Here is a 20,870-nt window from a genome sequence, read left to right on the forward strand (position 1 = left end):
GTGCCCGGTGTGAGTTCTAAGCCACCGGGTCCAGGATGCGAACCGTGGTCGACTACGTGGGAATCCAGCGACATAACCATTACGCTAACTGCTGGTTCTCGACGCATATTATTTTGAGACAAGTTTTAGAAAGGAATGGTGATACTCACTAAGGAGGAAGATATGAATCATTAGTCGAAATGAGTGTATCAATGAAGATGCTAAAGTGTTACATAGCCATTTTTATTTATTTGATTTTTGTTGGAGTAGATAAGTAGCTCATTCTAAGGTATAAAGGAGTCTGTAGCTCATCAAATTTTATAGATGAAAATAAGGGCCCAGATAGTCAAAACAAAGACTGGTTGTTTACTGAAATTATGCATACAAAAACCAGACTCCAGTATGTGAAAAAATAATGTCTTTCATAATGGTTCTTTAATAGAGAGACCATGGAAACTGAATATATGAGCTTGAACTGTTGCCCTCAGCTTTCTATAATAAGAAACCCTGAGGGAACAGCAGTTGGCGTAATGGCTATGTCACTGGACTCCCATGTAGTTGACCGCAGTTCAAGTCCTGGACCGAATGGCTTAAACTCACCCCAGGTGTGTGTACATGTGTGCCCAAGATCACGAGAGGAGAATGGAGGAGAAGGGATTGCGGCATGGCCATCCCCCCTGGGGGTGTTTTTGTGTGTGATTTCTTGCTTTCTGTCTCTCTATCTTTCTCTTTCTGGTGAGCACACGTGCCCTATAGCAAAAACCTCTCCAAAAGAAAAGAAACCCTGAAACCGTAAGCAGTCACTTCTCATTTTTTCCCTAATTCCCCTACCTCTGGGGAACTGCTTATCTATGTTTTGTCTGTGTGGATTTGCCTTCTCTGGACATTTCATATATATGGAATCAGGCAATATTTATCTCTTTTCTTTTTCTTCTTTTACTTAAGGTTTTAAAGATTCATCCAAGGGACCAGCAGATGGCATAATGGTTACATTGCTGGACTTCCACATAGATGACCACAGTTCAAGTCCTGGACCCAGTGAATTAAAACTCACGCTGTGCATGTGTGTGTGCATGACAAAATCCTGAGAGAAGAGTAAAGGAGAAGGGATTGCAGTGTGACTGACCATCCCTCCTTGGGGGTGATTTTTTGCTTTCTGTCTCTCTGTCTCTTCATTGAGCATCTGTACCCTATAGCAAAAATCTCTCTGAAAAAAAAAAAAAGAGATTAATCCATGTTGTACCATGTATCAGTAGTTCATTCCTTCTTCCTTCAGTTTTAATGAGTTACAGTTGACAAAAATTGTATATATTTAAGGTATACAGGTGATGATTAGACATATGAATGTATTGTGAAATGACCAGCGGAATCACAGAGTTTACCTTGTTTTGTGTAGTGAGAGCACTTAAGATCTAAAGCAAATTTTAAGTAGACAGTTCAGTGTTATTAACAAAAGTCACCATGCTGCACATTAGGTCTCCCAAAATTTATTCATCTGAAGCAGAAGGTTTGTAACTTTTTGACCAATATCTCACCATTTTCCCACCTTCTGACCCCTGAAAACCACTGTTTTGTTTTTATTTGCAATAGAGCAGGTATACTCATCAGAGCAAGATAGAGAGGGAGAAAATACCTTCCTCCCCACTGGGGTGTGGTCACACAGCAATCCTTTTTTCTCCATTTCTCCATCCTGTTGAAGTTTTGGACATGCATACACATGTGCCCAGTGTGTTACTCAAACCATGGGGGGGGAGGGATCCACACTGTATATTGAGCTATGTGAGATCCAGTTCCCTTAATCATTAGACCATAGAGCTGTCCCAGAAAACTTATTTTATTCTGTTTGAGTTTGCTTTTTTAAATTTCCACATATAAATGAGATTGTGTCCTATTTGTGTGTGTGTGTGTGTGTGTGTGTGTGTGTCTGGCTTATTTCACTTAGCATAATGCCTTCAAGGGTCATTCATGTTGCTGCAAATGCAGGATTTCCAAGGTTATAGAGGAAAGGACACCTTTGTACATTGTTAGTGGGAATATAAATTGGTACAATATTATGGAAATTCATATGGATGTTCCTCAAAAAATTAAATATAGAACTATTGTATGTTACAGCAATCCCACTGTGGGCATATAGAGAAAATCCAGTCAGTATCTTGAAGAGATACCTGCACTTCCACGTTCATTGCAGCATTATTTATAATAGCCAAGACATAGAAACAACCTAAATGTCTGTTGATAGATGTATGGATAAAGAAAATGTGATGTGGTTTGTGTGTACATACCTGTATGCACTCACATGCATATATATTTCATGGAGTATTCATCCAGAAAATTTCATTCTTTTTTGTTGACAAATTATACTTCACTTTATGGATAATACTACATTTTGTTTATCCATCCTTTACTTGATGGACACATGTTTTTACAACTGAATAAGAAAGTATCTAAATTTCATAATGACATCTTGCCTGTAAGAAGAAATAATAGTCTTTTATTGTTTCTTTTCACCTAGTTTGGACAGACTTCTAACATGAATTATTAGTAGCCCCTCTTATCTTACAAAGCAAGAAAGCAGCCTTATTGAGTAGACTTATCTGTATGCTAGTTCTCTCGTGTTGATTCTCTCGTGTTGATCCTCAACCTATTGATGATTCTGGACGGACACTTGTCAGATACTAGAATTCTCACTGCTTTTCTCAATAGTCAGAACTGTTAAAGTGTCACCTGGCCGTGTTCGTTGCCATTACAGATGCTCTGCACAGAACTGTAAATGCTGGGCTTGAAGGGATTGAAAGAGGGAGCCATTGAAGCTTACACAGATGTCGGCTAATCTAGTGTTGATCCTCACTCTGAACCTGTGCATTGACACCTGTATCAAGCTGTGGTGTAGTTAGGTTGTCTACAAGGTTTCAAGGGAAACAGGGCTTTGACAATTCAGTGTTTACTCACTTTACACAGGAAATTGCTGCGGCCTTAAGTGACACTAGACAGAAAGTTCACATTTTACGTGTGGTCATCTCTTTTTAAAAATTTGTTTACTTATTCCATGAGAGGGAAAGATAGAGTAACCCCAACAGAGTCTTAACACCATAATTTACCCCCAGTTTTAGCCAGCCTACATCATTGGCACACATATGCCATGCATATTCAGGAAGGTTTCCAGGTGTGAACCAGTAACCTTCCCATGTGGATCAGCCTCCTAAAACATTACATTTTTCCAATGGGCAACTATTGAGCTCATGTGTAGGTATCTTTAATTTTTTTCCCTTTTTTTCCATTTTACCACCTTCATGCTAATTGTATTGTATATCATCAGAATACAGTGTGAACCCAATAGTATAGTGTAACTTTTTTTTGGTGTAAGTAGTTATGTCTATTACATGTGGGCATCTTGACAAGAAAAGCCACTGATTGCATTAGTGTAAGGATTTGAGATTTTAAAATTTGAGTTGATTACTAAATGTCAAGTAAAATTCTGAAGTAGATTGTTGGCTAAAGGACGAAGTGATTATCTTAAAGCATTGATTTCTATTTCATTGGCTGTGGAATTACCATGGAACTCAAACATTAAATGTAGTATTTCTGAATTTCTACTTGTTTAAGATACTATAATACAAAAGTAAATTCTGAACAGATACAATTTTTTAACTCATTAAGAAAATATTATTTAATATGCAAAGTTTCTATTTGAAGCTAGGAAACAAGATGTTACAGTTGAAACTTCCGGAGCTTGCTGTTTTAAAGATAAAATTTATCCTATAAGGTTTCAGAGCTTGTTGCCTTGACCCATAAGGTAAACATATTATAATAGCTTAAGGTAAACATATAATAATGTACTGGGTAGTGTAATTGGGTTGGGTCCTGTACTAACCACTGTGTTTGGATTATCTCATTGATCTAAGACAGGTAGTTATTCTCCTTTTTTATAGTTGAGGAAACCAAGTGTCAAAAAGATTAAATTACCACAGCTTGAGAGTGGCACTTTTCTTCATAGCTTTCCATTTTACATAGTTTGTTTCAAAAGTGCTTCAGAATTTCAAGTTTCACTCTGATACTCTTTCTTCAAGTCTCATATCTACATACAAATCAAAGCAAGTATGTGGTATAGTTCTTAGGGAGTTCTGTATAAATAAAATAGTTATAGACTGTAATTACATTATAAAGGGTATCTTTTAATAGTGGCCAGCAGTAGCTCAGCTGCTAATCTTTATCCCTTGAGTAGTCAAGTAGATAAGAAGTGGATAAGCAAATAGAGTGGTAGCCACTCAAGCAAGCTTCCACCAGAATAATTCCACATAACTTCTCAGAGTGAACTGCAAGTTATTCAGTCCCACTCTATCAGATAGCATTATTCAAAAGATACTCTTTAACTCCTTTATCTATCCTGTTAGCAAACATCCTGAAAACAGTTTATACTAAGGCCTATGGATCAAAGATATTTTTTCAAATACTTAGAATTTTATTATTATTTATAATTAAGCAAGTAGAAAATGTACTTACATAACATAAGCAGATAAGTTTAAAATATTCCAGGTTTAGTAGTATTGGCGCATTTAAAAGGTTCCTCGAAAAACCTCATTAATCACACAAACATTTTGACAAATAGGAAAGGGACAGAACAAGATTATTATGTTCTATCTCTTATAAAGGGCTAGGCATTTCATCCATGCTCTCTGTTATCCTAACATCTTTTAGATATTCTGTGCTGTGATTTCCATTAAAAACAAGGAAATTGAGACTCAGGAAAATGAACTACTGTAGTATAGTTAAGTCAGATGATGTCATTTGAAAAGGAAAGTAAATGGAAATCTTTTATTATTTGTTGATTTTATCTTTTTACCAGTAATATAACCTTATTGCAATTTGGATTTATCTACCATCAGAGCATCACCAATCAAATGATAAACAGGATATATATAACCTAGTGGTATACATAATGTGTATAATATAACATATGTAAAGACGAGTGGAAATGCCTGCGGAATTGTTTCCCTGTTGCCTCATGCCTCAACACTAACAAGATATGCCGAGTACTTATCAGGTCACATTTTTGTGCCAAGACACAGATGATTTCATGAATTGTCTTAATTCTATAATCATCCCATCAGATGCTGTTTTGTTTCTTTTCTTTTCTTTCTTTCCTTCTTTTTTTTTTTTTTTTTTTTGAGAGATTTTTGCTATAGGAAAAATCTCTCGCCAGAAAGACACAGAGAGAAAGAAAACGAGAAATCACCCCCCGGGGAGGATGGTCATCCCTTCTCCTCCGTTCTCCTCTCTGGATCTTGGGCATGCACGTACATGTGCCTGGCATGAGTTTAAGCTACCGGGTCGGGGACTCGAACCGTGGTTGACTACATGGGAGTCCAGTGACATAGCCATTACACCAATTGCTGGTCTCTGTGCATGTTTCTTTTAAGTTACTCATTTATTTCTTCCATGAGTGAGACAGAGCAGAGAGAGAGAAATAGAGAAGTCACCCCAACAGTGTTCCAATACTATGATCCAGCCCCAGTCTATAAGCACACATGTGTCTGGCCCATTGAGGGAGTTCTTCCTGCTTAAATCCAGAACCTTCCACATGGGGTGTCCTTGCAGACTGTTGTATTTTACTGCTGTGCCACTGTTCTACCCTGTCCACATTTTTATAGATCAGATGAGTGAGACTTAGAGAAGTTAAAAACCGCTTACATCTGGTCATAGAGCTAGCAATTATCAAAGGCATCGCCTTTTTTTTTTTTTTTTTTTTTTGAGAAGTTTCTGCTATAGGGTGCATGCACTCAACAGAAGGACAGAGACAGAAAGCCAGAAATCACCCCTAGAGAAAATAGTCACGCCATAGTCCCTTTTTCTCCATTCTTCTCTCGGGATCTTGGGCATGCATGCACATGTGCCCGGTGTGAGCTTAAACCATTGAGTCTGAGACTTGAACCACAGTCGACTACATGGGAGTCCAGCGACATAACCACTACACCAACTGCTGATCCCCAAAGGCATCACTTCTAACCACTATACAATAGGCTTTGCCCACCAAACTATATAAAAAGGTTTATTTTAATTTTTCTACCTTCCAATTCAAATCATCACCAAGTATATATTCTAAACCCAGATTTGATTGTGTTTAGAAACATTTAATAGCTTACGGTGCTGTCGGGAAATTTGGTATTTTTCTTTTACACTGGAGTGAAGTGTCACATTCACTGTGAGTCTTCCCTCATGCTAGTCTTCTAAATGCCCCTGCAGCACCTTGTTACAGCCTTTGCTGTAGTCTCAACTCTGAGGATTTTCCTGCCTACACTTGGGACTTTTGTTGTTGTTGTTTTGTTTTAGGGCATATGCATTCACCAGAGAAGTGGAGTACAGGAGGGAGAAATCACACCCCCCTTGGGAAGATGACCACCCATGGTCTCTTCTCTTCATTCTTCTCAGGATTTTGGGCACACACTCACACATACCTGGCATGATTTTCAAGCCAGTGGTTTCAGGACTTGAACCATTGAAGCTGGCCATGTGGGATCCTTAACCTCCACACCACCTGTTGTCCCACTCTTTGGGCTACTTTAGAAGCAAGTTGTCTGGTTCAATTATTAGCCTTGTTTGTATTGCTAGGAACATACTTGATGCTTGATGCAGAGTAGATGATTAATGTATGTGTGTTCAATTGAATTAGGTACTTGGTAAATGTTTTAATGTAATTATGATATTTACTTCTGGTATGCACTTCAGGTGCTTCATGAAGGTCATTGCAATACTAGGCATTTATTGAGACCCTCAGTTTCTCAGGCTGGGAATTAATGACTGCTACTTATATTAAAAAATCAGTTGAAAACATAATTGGGTCTAATTTTTCCTAAATATTGCTTAAAACACATATTATTTTTGTCTTGAAAACACGCCAATGATACTATTATACCAATAAAACAAAACTGTGAGCTAGTTGCCTATATAGTTTTTTTAAATGTGGCACAAAGTTTCTGTACCATATTTTATAAGTAGTGCTATATATCATGGTGCTCAGAAAAACAGGTTTTGAAAGCCACATTTTACATATATATCCTGTTAAGAGTATTGTTGAGGTCCAACCTCAGTGACATAGGCTGTAGCCTACTGAGCTGCAGTGTTGGAAACCCTGTTAATGTGCAACTATGCCAGTGCACACACAACCAAAGTTGTGAAGAGCTGGAAGGCTGAGGAAAGGGGATTGCTGTGTGCGCAGAACTCCTTAAGGGCAAGCACCACCACAACCACTTGTGTGAGTATACACTCTCATGAATAAAGTAAACAGTTATATATATATATATTTATTAGTTAAAAAAGAAGTAGCATGAGCAAGTGGAAAGAACATGGACTTTGAAATCCAATCTCAGTGTAACTACATTCTGAGTATATGACTTTGGTGTCAGGATACTTAGTTGTTTTCAATGTAGTTTTCTTATCTTTAAAATGGAAAAAGTATATATTGGTAGATTTGTGGTATGTAATAATATATTGAGAGGAAATGGGTTGTTACTTCTCATAAAGAATTCTATGAGTTCTCTGTGATCATTTTGGGCATATTTTTATTTTGGTTGAATAAACTTTTATTCTAATTTCATTCCTGAACAACATAAGCATATTTATAGTAACTTCTCTGACTACTTTATAATCAAGCACTGACTCGTGACTTCTGATTCTGTGTTCTAAGTGAAGGCCAAATGATATCAAAGCAGATGGTATGATAGTTAAGTTGCTGGACTCCTACATACTCGAACATGGTTCAAGTCTCGGGCCTGGTGGCTTAAAATTTACACCAGGCACATGGATGTGCATGCCCAAAATTCTGAGAGGAGAATGGAGGAGAAGGGATTGCAAAGCATGATCATCCCTTCTGGGGGGTGATTTCTCACTTTCTGTCTCTCTGGTGAGCACACGCATCCTACAGCAGAAACCTCTCTCTCAAAAAAAAAAAAAAAAAGAAATCTCTACACAGATTTTGTATTACATAGTTAGCACAAATCCCAGTTTACAAAGGGCAGATTTTGAGAATTATATAGGTATGAGTATGGTAGTAAATTTGCAAGGAAGAAATTTTCTCACTTTAACAGTAATCAGTGTCTATACAGTAGTGCAGATTTCAGTATTATTTCAGTTATATTTACCTCAGCTTAGCCAAAGCAGTAGTACAAAATTGCCAATGGGACTTCTTTAAAGTGGAACCCTAAATTTGCTAACCAATAGTTTTTAGTTAATTAGGAGATCTGATCATCTGGATACCCATCCAGCTACCTGTCTCTTCATTAAATACCCAACTTCCAAGAGCTTCTTAGATTTGGTGTGAATTAGGGGCATATTCTAGAACTTCTAGATTTTGAGAATGCCCGTAGTATTAACTTAAAGTATTTCTCAATTGAGCTAAGTTAGCTGCTGAGCATACCACATGAATGTTCTTGAGTTTTTAGACCTTTGTGTTTCTAGAGTAGCATTGTATTTTTTAGTCTTTAGAGAACAGGAAAGATTGTAGTTTCTGAATTCTTTGCCTTCTGATCAGGATTATATTTTAATTTCAGCAGTTTTTGCTCTGAAATTGCAGAGCCAAATAGAGCTGATTTAACTTGTCAAAATATCTGGAACCATTGAGGTTAGAGTAAATACAGTTAGTTTCTCTGATAGTGTAGGGAATATATAGTAGTCATCTGTTTTGCATTTGGTTTTTTGGAGGACTCCATAAAGCCATATATTGAATTGACTAGAACTTTTTGAGAAACACCCTGTAGGCTAATGAATGTTTTTATGCTTTTAAAAATGACTCTGGGGAGTTGCAACTAAAGAGGCGATTCCAAGATGGTAGCTGAGTTTTCATTGTTGTTCTGGGATTTACACTGAGAAGTATACTTTCTGCCTGATTTTTCCCTTTAATGGAAGTTCATTACTGATATCATTAGACAATGATCTATAAGATAAAGGGATAGGAAAAATATGATAAACTTCAGTTATTTATGTGCCAAGTGTATTTGAAGACTTTTCCTCCTAATATAGAAAACTGTTTTTAAAGATTTTGGATTTTATTTAGAAAGAAGGACAAAAAGATTATTTTAGTTACTTTAAATTTTGTGTTTTTATTAGATTTATCCAAACAAAAAGTATCCAGGTTCTTAATTTCTACATTGTTTGCACATTGTTTCTTCTTATGGCAGTTTCTTCTAAGGATAAAGCTTTTATTTTTCCCTCAAGGGATAACATTTATGTTTTTCTAATTCCCAAAACTGTTAAAGAAAGTGTGAAAGTGCAAGCTTATATTTGCAGTGTTTACTTTGTTAAATAACTTTGTGCTACCCATACTTCTCCGTGTAAAGATAAAAAAAATGATACTAAGAAACCAAGTGAAAGTAATAGATGCTGGGTACCCACTATATTATTAAGATGTTAATTTGATTCTAAATGCAGATAGTTCATTGGTATCAGCAGGTATACTGGGTATCTCCCTCATACATCAGCAAGGTTTGGGCAATTTGGGGGGAAGGAATTAATTTTTGAGGAGAGAGCAGCAGTAAGCTTTTTCACTTAATAGGTGGGACAAAAACAATTGTGTTTTGGACTGTGAAATATAACCAGGCTCAGACACATCTTTATTAATCAAAATAGAGACCATTACAATCAACACATTTTTGCCAACAGGAGATAAGGTTTTTTATTCCTGTAGTATAAGAATCTGTGTATCAGGATTTGACCAGCTCTTGGAAAACATCGTTTGCATCTTGCTGGTTGTAGAAGTGTTTTCCCTGCAAAAAGTTGTCAAGGTGTTTGAAGAAGTGGTAGTTGGTTAGCGACAGGTCAGGTGGGTAAGTGTTGGTTGTGTGACATGCCGTCAGTCATTGCTGTGAAGAATCAGACCCTTTCTGTTGACCAATGCCAGCTACACATGTTGCAGTTTTCAGTGCACCTCATCGATCTGCTGAGCTTATTTCTCAAATGTAATTGTTTTCTTGGGATTCAGAAAGCTGTAGTGGATCAGACCCCACCAAACAGTGACCATGGTCTTTTTTTGGTATGATTTTGGCTTTGAAAAGTGCTTTGTAGTGGTTTATTTATTTTTTTTCCCCAATTACTAGCTGGTGGTTGCTGGTTGTCCTATGAAATCCACTGCTTCCCCCCACCCCCACCATCCACCATAGGTGCGTGTGCTCATTGGAGAGAAACAGAGAAGGGGGTGGGGAGTGAGAAATCACTCCCTTTACAGGATGGCCATACTATAATCCCTTTTCCTCCATGCTCCTCTTGGGATTTTGGGCACACACACATACCTACCTACCCAGAGTGATTTTTCAAGCTGCCAGGTCCAGGACTCAAACCATGTGGGAAGCCACGTGGGAATCCAAAACTTTAACCTCTATACTTTAAAGTTCACTTTTTATCATGTTACAGTCCAAATGAAAAGTGTGGTTTGTTGTTGCGTAGAATAAGTGAAGATGACACTTAAAAATGTTTTTTTTTTAACTTTTTAAATTTATGGTCAGCTCATGAGGCACCTACTCATTGAACTTTTTTACCTTTCCAATTTGCTTCAAATGCTCACTGACGTTTGAGTGGTCAACATTGGGTTCTTTGGCAACTTCTCATGTAGTTTTAAGAGGATCAACTTTGATGATTGTTCTCAGTTGGTCACTTCTGATGGCAAGTCATTACAGTGCTCCTCATCTTCAAGGTTCTTACCTGTTTTGCAAAACTTCTTGAACCACCACCACACTGTACGTTTGTTTGAAGTCCCTGGGCCAAAATGCATTGATGTTGCAAGTTGTCTCTGCTGCTTCACAACTCTTTTTAAACTCGAATGAGAAAAATCATTTACATTTGCTTTTAGTATAACATCATTTCCATAGTCTAAAATAATACATATAAAATAACCAGCAAGTAATAAGTCATTAGCAAAAAAAGAAAAGGTGAGAAACGCACTTTAAAATAATGAATAGCATAACCACATTTGTTTAAGAATGTATCCACTATCAAATAGCAGATTTCAACAATGCCAAACTGCAATTACTTTTGTACCAACCAAATACCTCTTACATAAAGCTTAAATACAGCAGAGCATTGTAAGTTAGTGAAAAGTATATTGTAATGAACTAGGATGGGCATAAGTTCTTACCTCTCTGGGTCTTTATTTTTCCTAGTCAACAAAATTGTAGCATTGAACTAGATCAAAGTTCCTGTTGTGTGTGTTTTGGAAAATGTGGCATTGTAGAAGGAGCTTTATGAAATCACAATACAAACACAGTAAGCATCTCTTCTTGTCTTCTTTTCATACCTATTTAACCTGAAATTTTTGACCAAACAATAATTTTATACTTAAGCAAAAATACTGATAACTTAAAAAGAATTTGTATATCTCCATATAATGTTAAAGAAATTAACACCATAACTGGAAAAAAATGAAGTGTATATAGCAGAGTATGTAGAGAGAGCTCATGCTCTATATTCATTCTTTTCTGTTATCATGAGTGCTTTGCTGATCAAATTTGAGGATCACTACATTAGATAATAGTTAAATCTTCCTTCCTGTTCTTGAGTTATGTAGCTCTGATACTTGAGAGCATTGACATTTTACATTTCCCTCTTTCCTCTCCTAAATCAGTGACACTTTCTAGAATTCATGCGTTTTATTCACACTAAGCCTTTGTCAAAGTTGTTTGATAAGAACTCTGCTATGAGATCTTGTCCCAAAAGTGTGGTCCTTAGGGTTGGACCTGGAGAGTGATGGGGTGGGAAGTTAAGAGTAATTTCGTAAGGACACTAGGCACATCTGATGCCCATTAATATTGTTCCTATTCTACCCCTCCACCTCCACATTTTAGCCTAGATTTTGCAGAATGGAAATCTATGTTTCTGAATTTAGTATGATTTTTTTTTTCTTTCCTCTTATCCTCAGCAACAATAAGTACTCTTGATGGCAGCTGCTGTATTAAGCCCAAGAGCTTAAAAGATTAAAAAAACCACTAACAGCAGTCAGGAAGAAGTTTAAGGGCTTGTTTTTCTGAAGGTTTGCATTTTCATTCTGGTAGTTGAGTAGAAAATTGCAAACAGGTTGTATTTGGCAGCTGGAATGCTTTCCAACATCTGGGGAGACCTAACCTTATGTTCACTTCCTATTCAGTGGAAGGTTAGCCAGCCTGTGGTAGAAACTGCAGGCAGTGTTTGTGTGTATAAGTTATTAGAATTTCTTTTTAGTAAGAAAACTTCTTTCATAGAAATGTCATCTTGTTCTCCATTCTGCTAGCTTTCCTGAGTACTTAACTTTAAGGTCAGATGCTAAGGAGAGGCCATAATAAAGAAATATAAGATCTCCTAACAACTTGCCCCCGAAATAGGAATTTGGTGAATTCCTACTTTGGAGTCATGAGCTGGCCAGTCTCTAGTTTTCTACATATATGTCACAGGCTTTTTTTATCGTTGGGCTGCTACCACCCAGGACACCGTGTCTCAATAATGTATTACTGGTTCAGCATCTGTTACATGTTGTTGTTTTTCTTCTGATAGCTGTTTCAGAGATTCCTAATATCTTCTGATTTTTGGCAAATCTTTAAGTACAATTAAGCATGTTGTTGCTATTTTTGTCAGAAGTTGTGTGCACTTGCCATAGACAAAAGAGGGAGAGAGAAAGTTGGGGGGGGGTGAGGAGCATTCCCCAAATAGTGTGTGGTCACATGCAATCCCTTCTCCTCTTGGGATTTGGACAAGCACACACAAATGTCTGGTGTATCTTCAAACTGCCAGGGCCGGAGTTCAGACTGCAGCAGGCCTTATGGTGGTATGGCTCTCTTTCACCAGTAGGCCACAGGGCCAGCCCTAATGTTCTTAAAATCAAAGTTCTTTTTTTTTTTTTGAGAGGTTTTTTCACTATAGGGCGCGTGCGCTCACCAGACAGAAAGAGAAAGACATGGAGACAGAAAGCGAGAAATCACCCCCCAGGGGGATGGTCACGCCACAATCCCTTCTCCTCTATTCTCCTCTCGGGATCTTGGGCATGCACGCACACGTGCCCGGCGTGAGTTTTAAGCCACCGGGTCTGGGACGCAAACTGTGGTCGATTACATGGGAGTGCAGCGACATATCCATTACGTTAACTGCTGGTTCCCAAAATCAAAGTTCTTAAAGGTAAATGTGGCTGCTTTCTCCTTCCTCTTTCTCTAATGAAATTAGAATTTTAGAACTAGATTAGAAGCCCTGGAAATGCTTTTATACTGTAAGCAGATGGCATATAATGTGATAGAGAGAATTGGGGTCTATGGCAAACTACTGAGTGTTTGTCATTTCTTAAGGCAGTCAGAACCATTTTTCCCTAACTTTACTGAAGTCTAGTTGATAAAAATTGCATATATTGTGATGGTACATTGGTAATGCACACTCTGCAATGCTGAAGCCTAATAGGAAAGTACTGGATTCATGTCCTAGAGTCTTCCTGTACATGCCAAGTGGACCTATATGCTGGTGATCTTGATAGCCGGAGGCTAGGGGTCCATTGCAATGTGAAGCCAATGTTGATGGTGCCTGTCATTCTTTTTATCCTCCCCCCCATTTCTTTCTATCTTCATAGAAGAAATAAATTAACTCTTAAAAAATGTGTACTTAAGCTTTACTGCTTGATGATTTGATGTAAATATACATTGTGAAATATGTGTCACCACTTTCAAAATAATTAACATATCCATCACCTCACATGGTTACCACTTTTCTTGTGGTGAGAGTACTTAATCTTCCTTCTTATTAAATTTCAGTATACAGTAATGTCACTGTAGTTATCAGTATTGAGTTATATACTCAAAACCAATTTTCAAAAAGTAATATACTGGCCAAACAAAACAGGACTGCTAGTTGAATTGCTATTTTTGGACAGCTTCATTATTTTGTTTGCGCTAAAGAGAAACTCAGAGGAGTTTTGCTTTACTCACTATCACAGAACTGATTAGTGGCCAAACCAGGCCTAGAACCTGTACATGTTAAGCTAAATGAGAAAAATCAAATGATTCAAGTTCAATCATTATTGTCACTTGTGTTTCTAAGTTTTTACCAAGTAAGGGTTTCCTGTTTGCTGTATAGTATTTTAAGATCATTAAAGCTAATCTCACCTTTGGATAAATCAAATGAATCTTGTGGGTTGATCATAAGATCCCATCATGATGGTGAAACAGTTTGTCAGTGGAGCTCCTGGACAGATCAGTTTGTACTTGTTCTGCAGCAACATATGAATTTTCAAGTAAATACACTTTTCCTGTTCCTTACAAATTACTTAGGTTGCTTCCATGAATAATGAAATTTGTGCTATAGGATGCTGGAGATTGCAAAGCACCCCCCTATACCCCCTGCCCACCGTTCATTTTTTTGTTTCTGTTGCTTGTATTTTCTGTAGCCTCAAAGACAGGTATGTGTATTCAGGGGTGATTGGGAGGGAGGGTGCTGTTAATAGGTTTCTCAACATCTTTGTTCTTTTATAGAACACTATCTCTTCTGCTAATAAAGAGGGTTTGCTGGTTAGAATGCTTTATGCTCTGGATAGTGCTTTCCCCTACATTGATCTTTGCTGTCTGTTTTGTTGCATGTTTAAGCTTCTCCAACAAGGTTCTCTAATTCTCTTTTAAGAGGGAATAATCCTCCAACACCTACCATGTTCTTGACATTCCCTTGGTGTCTTCTTGATATCCCATAGCAAACATCATAAAATAGGTTATTTTATCTTCATGTGTGCATCCATTGTTATATTGGTAACAGAAATACATGAGGTTGGGTAAATTATAAAGATATAGAAATTTATAACTCACAATTATGGAAAGTCCAAAAGCATCACAAATGGTAGAAGGCAGAACTGTAGTAGGGCAGAATGTGACTTGTATCCTTGTGACTTTCTCTCTGCTGTTTTGACTTCATTTCTGCTGCTAGTATTATACCCGCTATCATTCAGTCATAGAGGCCCCACCTTAATGACATCATCACAGGCAAAAGTCTCACTCTGGGATACCATGAAGGAATTAAATTTTCACTTAGTACCTTTACAATACAATCAGTACATCAAGTCCAAACACATACATTTCTAGGGGACATCCAGTTATCACCCACTAAGACCAGATTCTAAACACGAAACTTTGGGGGGAAAACATGATTTAAAAATAACACTTCACTTTTTAGGTAAAGAGAACAGAGGCTTGGGGATTGGATTGTGTCTTTCCTTAATTGTGTATCTAGAAAGCATAGAACTGGCATTCAGATGCAAGTCTTATTTAAGCTTTGTGTCTTTTCCAATATACCATAGCTGTTGCTTTGCTTTGTCTCCCTTCATTCACTTGGCTTTTTTTTTTTTTTTAAAGTTTATTTATTTAGTTCTTCTATAAGCTAGAGAGATGGCAAGACATATACAACAAGAGAGCACCCTGACAGGGTCTTGGCATCATGATCTAGCTAGAGATGGCCAGACATATACAACAAGATAGCACCCTGGCACCATGATCTACTATCTCCAGCCTTAGCCATCTCTGAATCACAGGCACACATATTTCTGGTGCTCTCAGGGAGATCTCTGAATTAGAACCCAAAAAGAACCTTTCCATGTGCATCAGCCTCACAGAGCATCACATTTTATTGCCATGCCACTGTCCTGCCCCACCTGGATTTTGACCTATTAATTGTGCTGGTTACTCATCCCAGGGTCTTTCTAAATTCCTCCACTTAGATGATGACTTCCAAAACATTTTGTCCCAACTCACATAGTTAGAAATAGAGTTACTGTCATAATCAGGTATATGTTCAAACACACATGCATACTTATGCTTGTATATGCACATATAAAAGTGAAATAGTTTTGTTAAATGTGGTATTCTTTTTACATGCCTTATATATATATATATTTCCTTTCTCATTCTATTCCGTTTATACACACAAACACACACACACACACACACACAGAGTAGTGATTTCTTAATAAATTGATTCCACACAATCAAGGTCATCTGTAGTTCAAACACTGAAAGAGAGGAGAGATCTCTAGGGTGAATTATGTGTGCCCCATCTGCCCCCAGACCCCAAAGGTTTTTAGGATAATCCATCAGAGTACTAGAACAAAGGAAAAATATATTTAAATGTGTTTCTGTCTTTAAGGAAGCTGGTAAATGTTATTGATATTTAATGTCTGAGTCAACATAACACCATCACTTAGGCTGTGAGATAATCACCCGTACATTCTGTAGGGTGTGACCGTTTCTGAAGGAAGGCTTAGTTCACAAAACTACAGACTCCTTCAGCCTTTATTCCCAGTGTTGTGACACATGCTCCAGTTTGCATGGCCCAAAAAGCTTGTTAATGGGTTATATTACTAACTTTTAGAGAAGACAAGTGATTTCTAAAAATTTATTTAAAGAAACTGGAATGAGATAATACAAGCACAAGGCAACAGCAGGTTGATGCTTCCATTCTTTTCATAAGTCTTTTATCTACCACATCACTGGGTACAAATAGCAACTATATAATCACATCCAATAAGAAGTCAGTCAAAAATATAACTATAGAAAAAAATTAGGAACTTAATTTCTATGTTCCTGATTATTAGTGTGCCAGCCATCTTTCTTTCTTTTTATTTTTAAAAGAGGTTTTTGTTATAAGGTACTGAGAGATAGAGAAAGATGGAAAGATAGAAAGGGAGAAATCACCCCCAGGAGGATGGCCATGCTACGGTCTCTTCTCAATTCTTTTCTTGGGATTTTGGGTATACATGCACATGTACCTGGTGTAAGGTTTTTTTTTTGTTTGTTTTTTTGTTTGGTTTTAAAAATTGTTTTATTTAACGTTATTTATTTTAATTTGACCAGAGTGGGACAGAGGAGCAGGACACAAAACATGGTCAGCCATATGGGAGTCCAGTGCCTTTAACCACCATGCCACCTGCTGGCCCTGCTGGCATGAGTTTTAAGTCACCAGGTCCTGGACTTGAACTGCAGTGAGCTACAAGGTGTCTACTGACATAACCATTATGCCATCTGCTGGTCCTACCCGCTGTCTTCTATAGCAAGAATTGGCAAGCTATAGCCCACCAGCTAAACCTGAACTCGTGTCTGTTGTTTTAAGTACAATTTTATTTAGAACAGAGCTATCCCCCCTTTTAAAACATATTTTTTCCCTCACCCTTTAAAAACATTTATCCATTTATTTCTTCTATGATTAAAAAGACAGAGGGAGACAGAAACAAGCATCCCTAACAAGGTACTTATGCCACAATTCACTCTCAGTCTCAGTTGGTTTGGATCATGGGCAGACATGTGTGGTATGCTCAAGGAGATCCTGGGACATGAACTCAGGACTTTTTCCACCTGGATCTAATTATGTTACTACCTGACCCTTGTTCATGTATTTCCTGTGACTGCTTCTGAACTGTAATGGCATCGTTGAATAATTGTGGCAAAGACAGTATGGTCTTCAAAACTTAAAGTATTTGCTTGGTGGCCTTTTACTGAGAAACACTGTAGATATCTCTTCTAGAAGTATTTTTTTTCTTGTGCCACTGTATGGTAATAAACTGTGGGCTATTTGGCTTCTCTCTGAAGTGTCCTGGTCACCAGAATCAGAGCCAAGTTAGGGCATAGTAGGGCAGAAGGGCAAAACTAAAGCGTACAGCTGAGCAGATTGATTTATTAGGACTGCACGCGCTATATAGAGAAGAAATAAAGGGCTAGGAGCCTGGAAGTGGTAGTGATTCTGAAATCAAGTCACTATGTGACCTTATTGGACTCATTTCCTGTTAATCACTCTTCAAGAGATGGCACTAGGTCAGTGATTCTCAAATTTCAGTTGCAATCTAATCACTTAATAGGCTTGTTGGATAAATTGTGGGGCCCTGCCTCCAAAATGTCTTGTTCAGTATATCTGAGGAAGGCCTCAAATTTACTTTTTGTTTTGTTGAGAGAGATTTTTGCTATAGGGAGTGTGTGCTCGCTAGAGAGATAGAAAGTGGGAAATCACCCCCTCCCCCCCAGGAATGGCCATGCAAGATTCCCTTCTCTTCTTATTCCCTCTCTGAATTTTGGGCATACATGCACTCGAACCACGGTCGGCCATGTGGGAGTCTAGCGATATAACCATTATGCCATCTGCTGGTCCTAGAATTTACATTTACAACAAGGTTTCAGGCAGTGCTGATATTGTAGGTCTGGAGGCCCACACTTTGGAAGTCACTGGATTCAATCTTCTGTAAGGAGTTCCTGGAAAAATAGTTGGTAATTCACAAAGGGGCAGTGTGACTGGATTGTTTTTGGGTAGCTGCCTCTCTTTGGCATTGAGAAGGAGAAGATTGAGTGTGCTTTGTGAAGACTGGCATCTGGAGAGGATCTATATCCTGGATGCTTCTGTGATGTGTAAACCTGAGCTATCCTGGATTACTCGGAAAGTCTTCACATTCTATCTATGCAAAGGAACTACTTACTTGTTTCTCCTTAATTATAAGTTGTCTTAATATTTTCACATTGCCTCTGAAATTCTAGACCCTCGCATTATTTTTGTGGTTTACAAAAATGGTAATGTTTAAAGAGCTCTTGGAAATTTGTTTGCATGCACGTTTTATATAGAATAACCATACTCAATTTTCTTTATTCTTGGGGGTATTTTATTTTCCTTGTATTACAGGTGAATGCTAACTACAAAGTTGGAGTCAAAGAAGCTCAGTAATATGTGGCCTAGACAGTTTCAATATCCTTGTAGATGACTGTCAAAAACCGAGCTTCTAAGGTCTTTAGCTTTCTTCCTTCTGGTCCTCACATGTATTTCCTTCTAAGAGTCCATTCTTACTGCAGATCTTGAACCTCATTGTTGCCTAGAATTCTTCTTCATTGGATCATGAACTCCAGTATTATTTTATCACAGTAGCTCAGAGCTATCTATACCTTCTTTTTATTTTTTTTTTTCTCTGCCAACAGACTTCTCTGCTTGAACTCTCTCCGTACTTTAAAACTTTTAAAAATGTACATTTTGTACCAAACTGTATTGAACATGTTTATAACTTTTTCGAGAAATAATATGTTATCTCATTCATCTAGTTTGCTTAGTATCCAGTACTGTGTGTACTATGTATTAATAGTAGGCCCTCAGTAAATAATGGTTTAACTGAGCAAGAGGATGTAAGATGAGAATTTGAGTTCAGACATGTGTGGTTCCAGAGTATAGCTGCTGTAGTCAGGCTTCCCACATCTCAAACCTTAGTCATTTCTAATCTGATCTGGATGAAGACAGAATTGTTTAATAGTTTATATCTTTTTAGAGATGCGTTGTCTATTTCTCCATATCCAGTATGCAACTAGGGATGATTTTTTTTTCTTTTTTTGTCAAAATGTATTTTTTTTTTTTAACTAGAGTTCAAACAAAATAATTTCAGACAACAGCCTAAGAACATTTGGTAACATGGCATTTCAGGTTGATTTTTTCCCTCTTTGCTTTCTTTAAAAAAATATACACAGCTATAATTACCAATTGCTGCACTCTAAGTGGAGACAGATGATACATATGTTTGTGACAATTTTCCAGAGGGAGAGCTAAGTAACCAGCCTCATTTTTCCATAATGTGATTGTTATTCACAAACTATTACCATAATTGATGTACCAAGCCACTGTAGGGTAAATAATGTGTTGTGTGTGGGAAGCAAGCTAGTAGTCAATGAATATTAAAGAACAAAACTTCATTTTTTAAAGAGAAACTATAATTATAATCATTCTGAATTCATACTGCAAAACCAGTTAAAGTAACTTGGCTGCAGTTTATCTGTATAATTCTGCACATAAAGAGAGTAGGTATATGTATCAAGTTGTATAGAAACATATACACATAATTTTGTAAAAAGATACAATATCAAACTTTATAATCAGTAATTTTTCAAAGGCATCTGATACAAAGATTTGTTGAACATGAACAAAGTTGATCAGTGTAATGTAATTCTTTTCTTTTTAAGAATTATTTATTTAATTCTTTTGTTGTTGTTATTTTTTTAATTTTCCCAGAGAGAGGGAGGGGGGAGAGAAAGGGAAAATGAGAAAGCAAGTTGCCAGGTCCGGGACTCGAACCATGGTGAGCCATATGGGAATCCGGTGCCTTTAACCATTATGCCACCTGTAGGCCCCTAATCATTGTAATAAGTATTGATGGAGAAAAGCACAGTTTCTGTTTTCTTATTTTTTTCTTTGTGCTGATATTTTGTATTTGGTTGGAATGTTGTATTCCTTCATTTAACCAAATCATCAGCAGCTATATAAAGTCACCATTTCATAGGAGGACTTTCTCGTCTTCCTCTAAACCCTCTAACTGCTTTCTAGATGATCATCAGTTTCTGTGTGTGGTGTATTGATTTGCACTTTTGTGATTTGTTGTTTTATAATAGGAGGTCATAAGTCTTTTTTTTTTGTGTATCATTAGTCTTTTCAGCCAGACTGCCAAGACATTTCTGACTGGGATTATTTGTGTGTGTGTGTGTGTGTGTGTCTGTGTGTGTGTGTATAGTTTAGTTTTGTATTCTTCAGAGAGAATAGCTCATGCTATCAGTGCATGAGCTAACTCCTCAGTATGTGTTGTTGGTTTTACTTCTTTTTGTGTGTCATATGGTGCATTGTTTTTGTAAAATTTTTAGTTTGTGTTAGCTACAAGTAACATTTTAAGTGCTGTAATGTAACTGGAAAGGAACAAATCCTACTAATGTGGAGTCTTTTTTTTTTTGGAGAGGTTTTTGCCATAGGGTGCGTGTGCTCGCCAGACAGGCAGAGAGAGACAGAGAAACAGTAAGCAAGAAAGCACCCCCCAGGGGGGATGGCCTCGCCGCAATCCCTTCTCCTCCATTCTCCTCTCGGGATCTTGGGAACGCATGCACACACGCCCGGCGTGAGTTTTAAGCCACAGGGTCCAG

At 37.5% G+C, this 20,870-nt stretch overlaps 1 protein-coding gene and 1 long non-coding RNA gene across 2 annotated transcripts in view; one reads left to right on the forward strand and one right to left on the reverse strand.

The window, feature by feature from the left end:
• The window catches only part of LOC102483936 (autism susceptibility gene 2 protein-like), a 624,364-nt gene that overhangs the window by 410,301 nt on the left and 193,193 nt on the right, over window positions 1–20,870 (forward strand). The gene's annotated exons all lie outside the window — the stretch shown is intronic.
• Window positions 10,334–14,844, reverse strand: LOC102470453 (uncharacterized). The gene is made up of 4 exons (XR_335507.1): window positions 14,766–14,844; window positions 14,076–14,179; window positions 11,099–11,266; window positions 10,334–10,778 (listed from the first exon to the last, which is right to left on the reverse strand). It is a non-coding gene; the product is annotated as an uncharacterized LOC102470453 (long non-coding RNA).

Source organism: Tupaia chinensis, unplaced genomic scaffold, assembly GCF_000334495.1.
Source record: "Tupaia chinensis unplaced genomic scaffold, TupChi_1.0 Scaffold000429_1, whole genome shotgun sequence".
Taxonomy (NCBI): domain Eukaryota; kingdom Metazoa; phylum Chordata; class Mammalia; order Scandentia; family Tupaiidae; genus Tupaia; species Tupaia belangeri.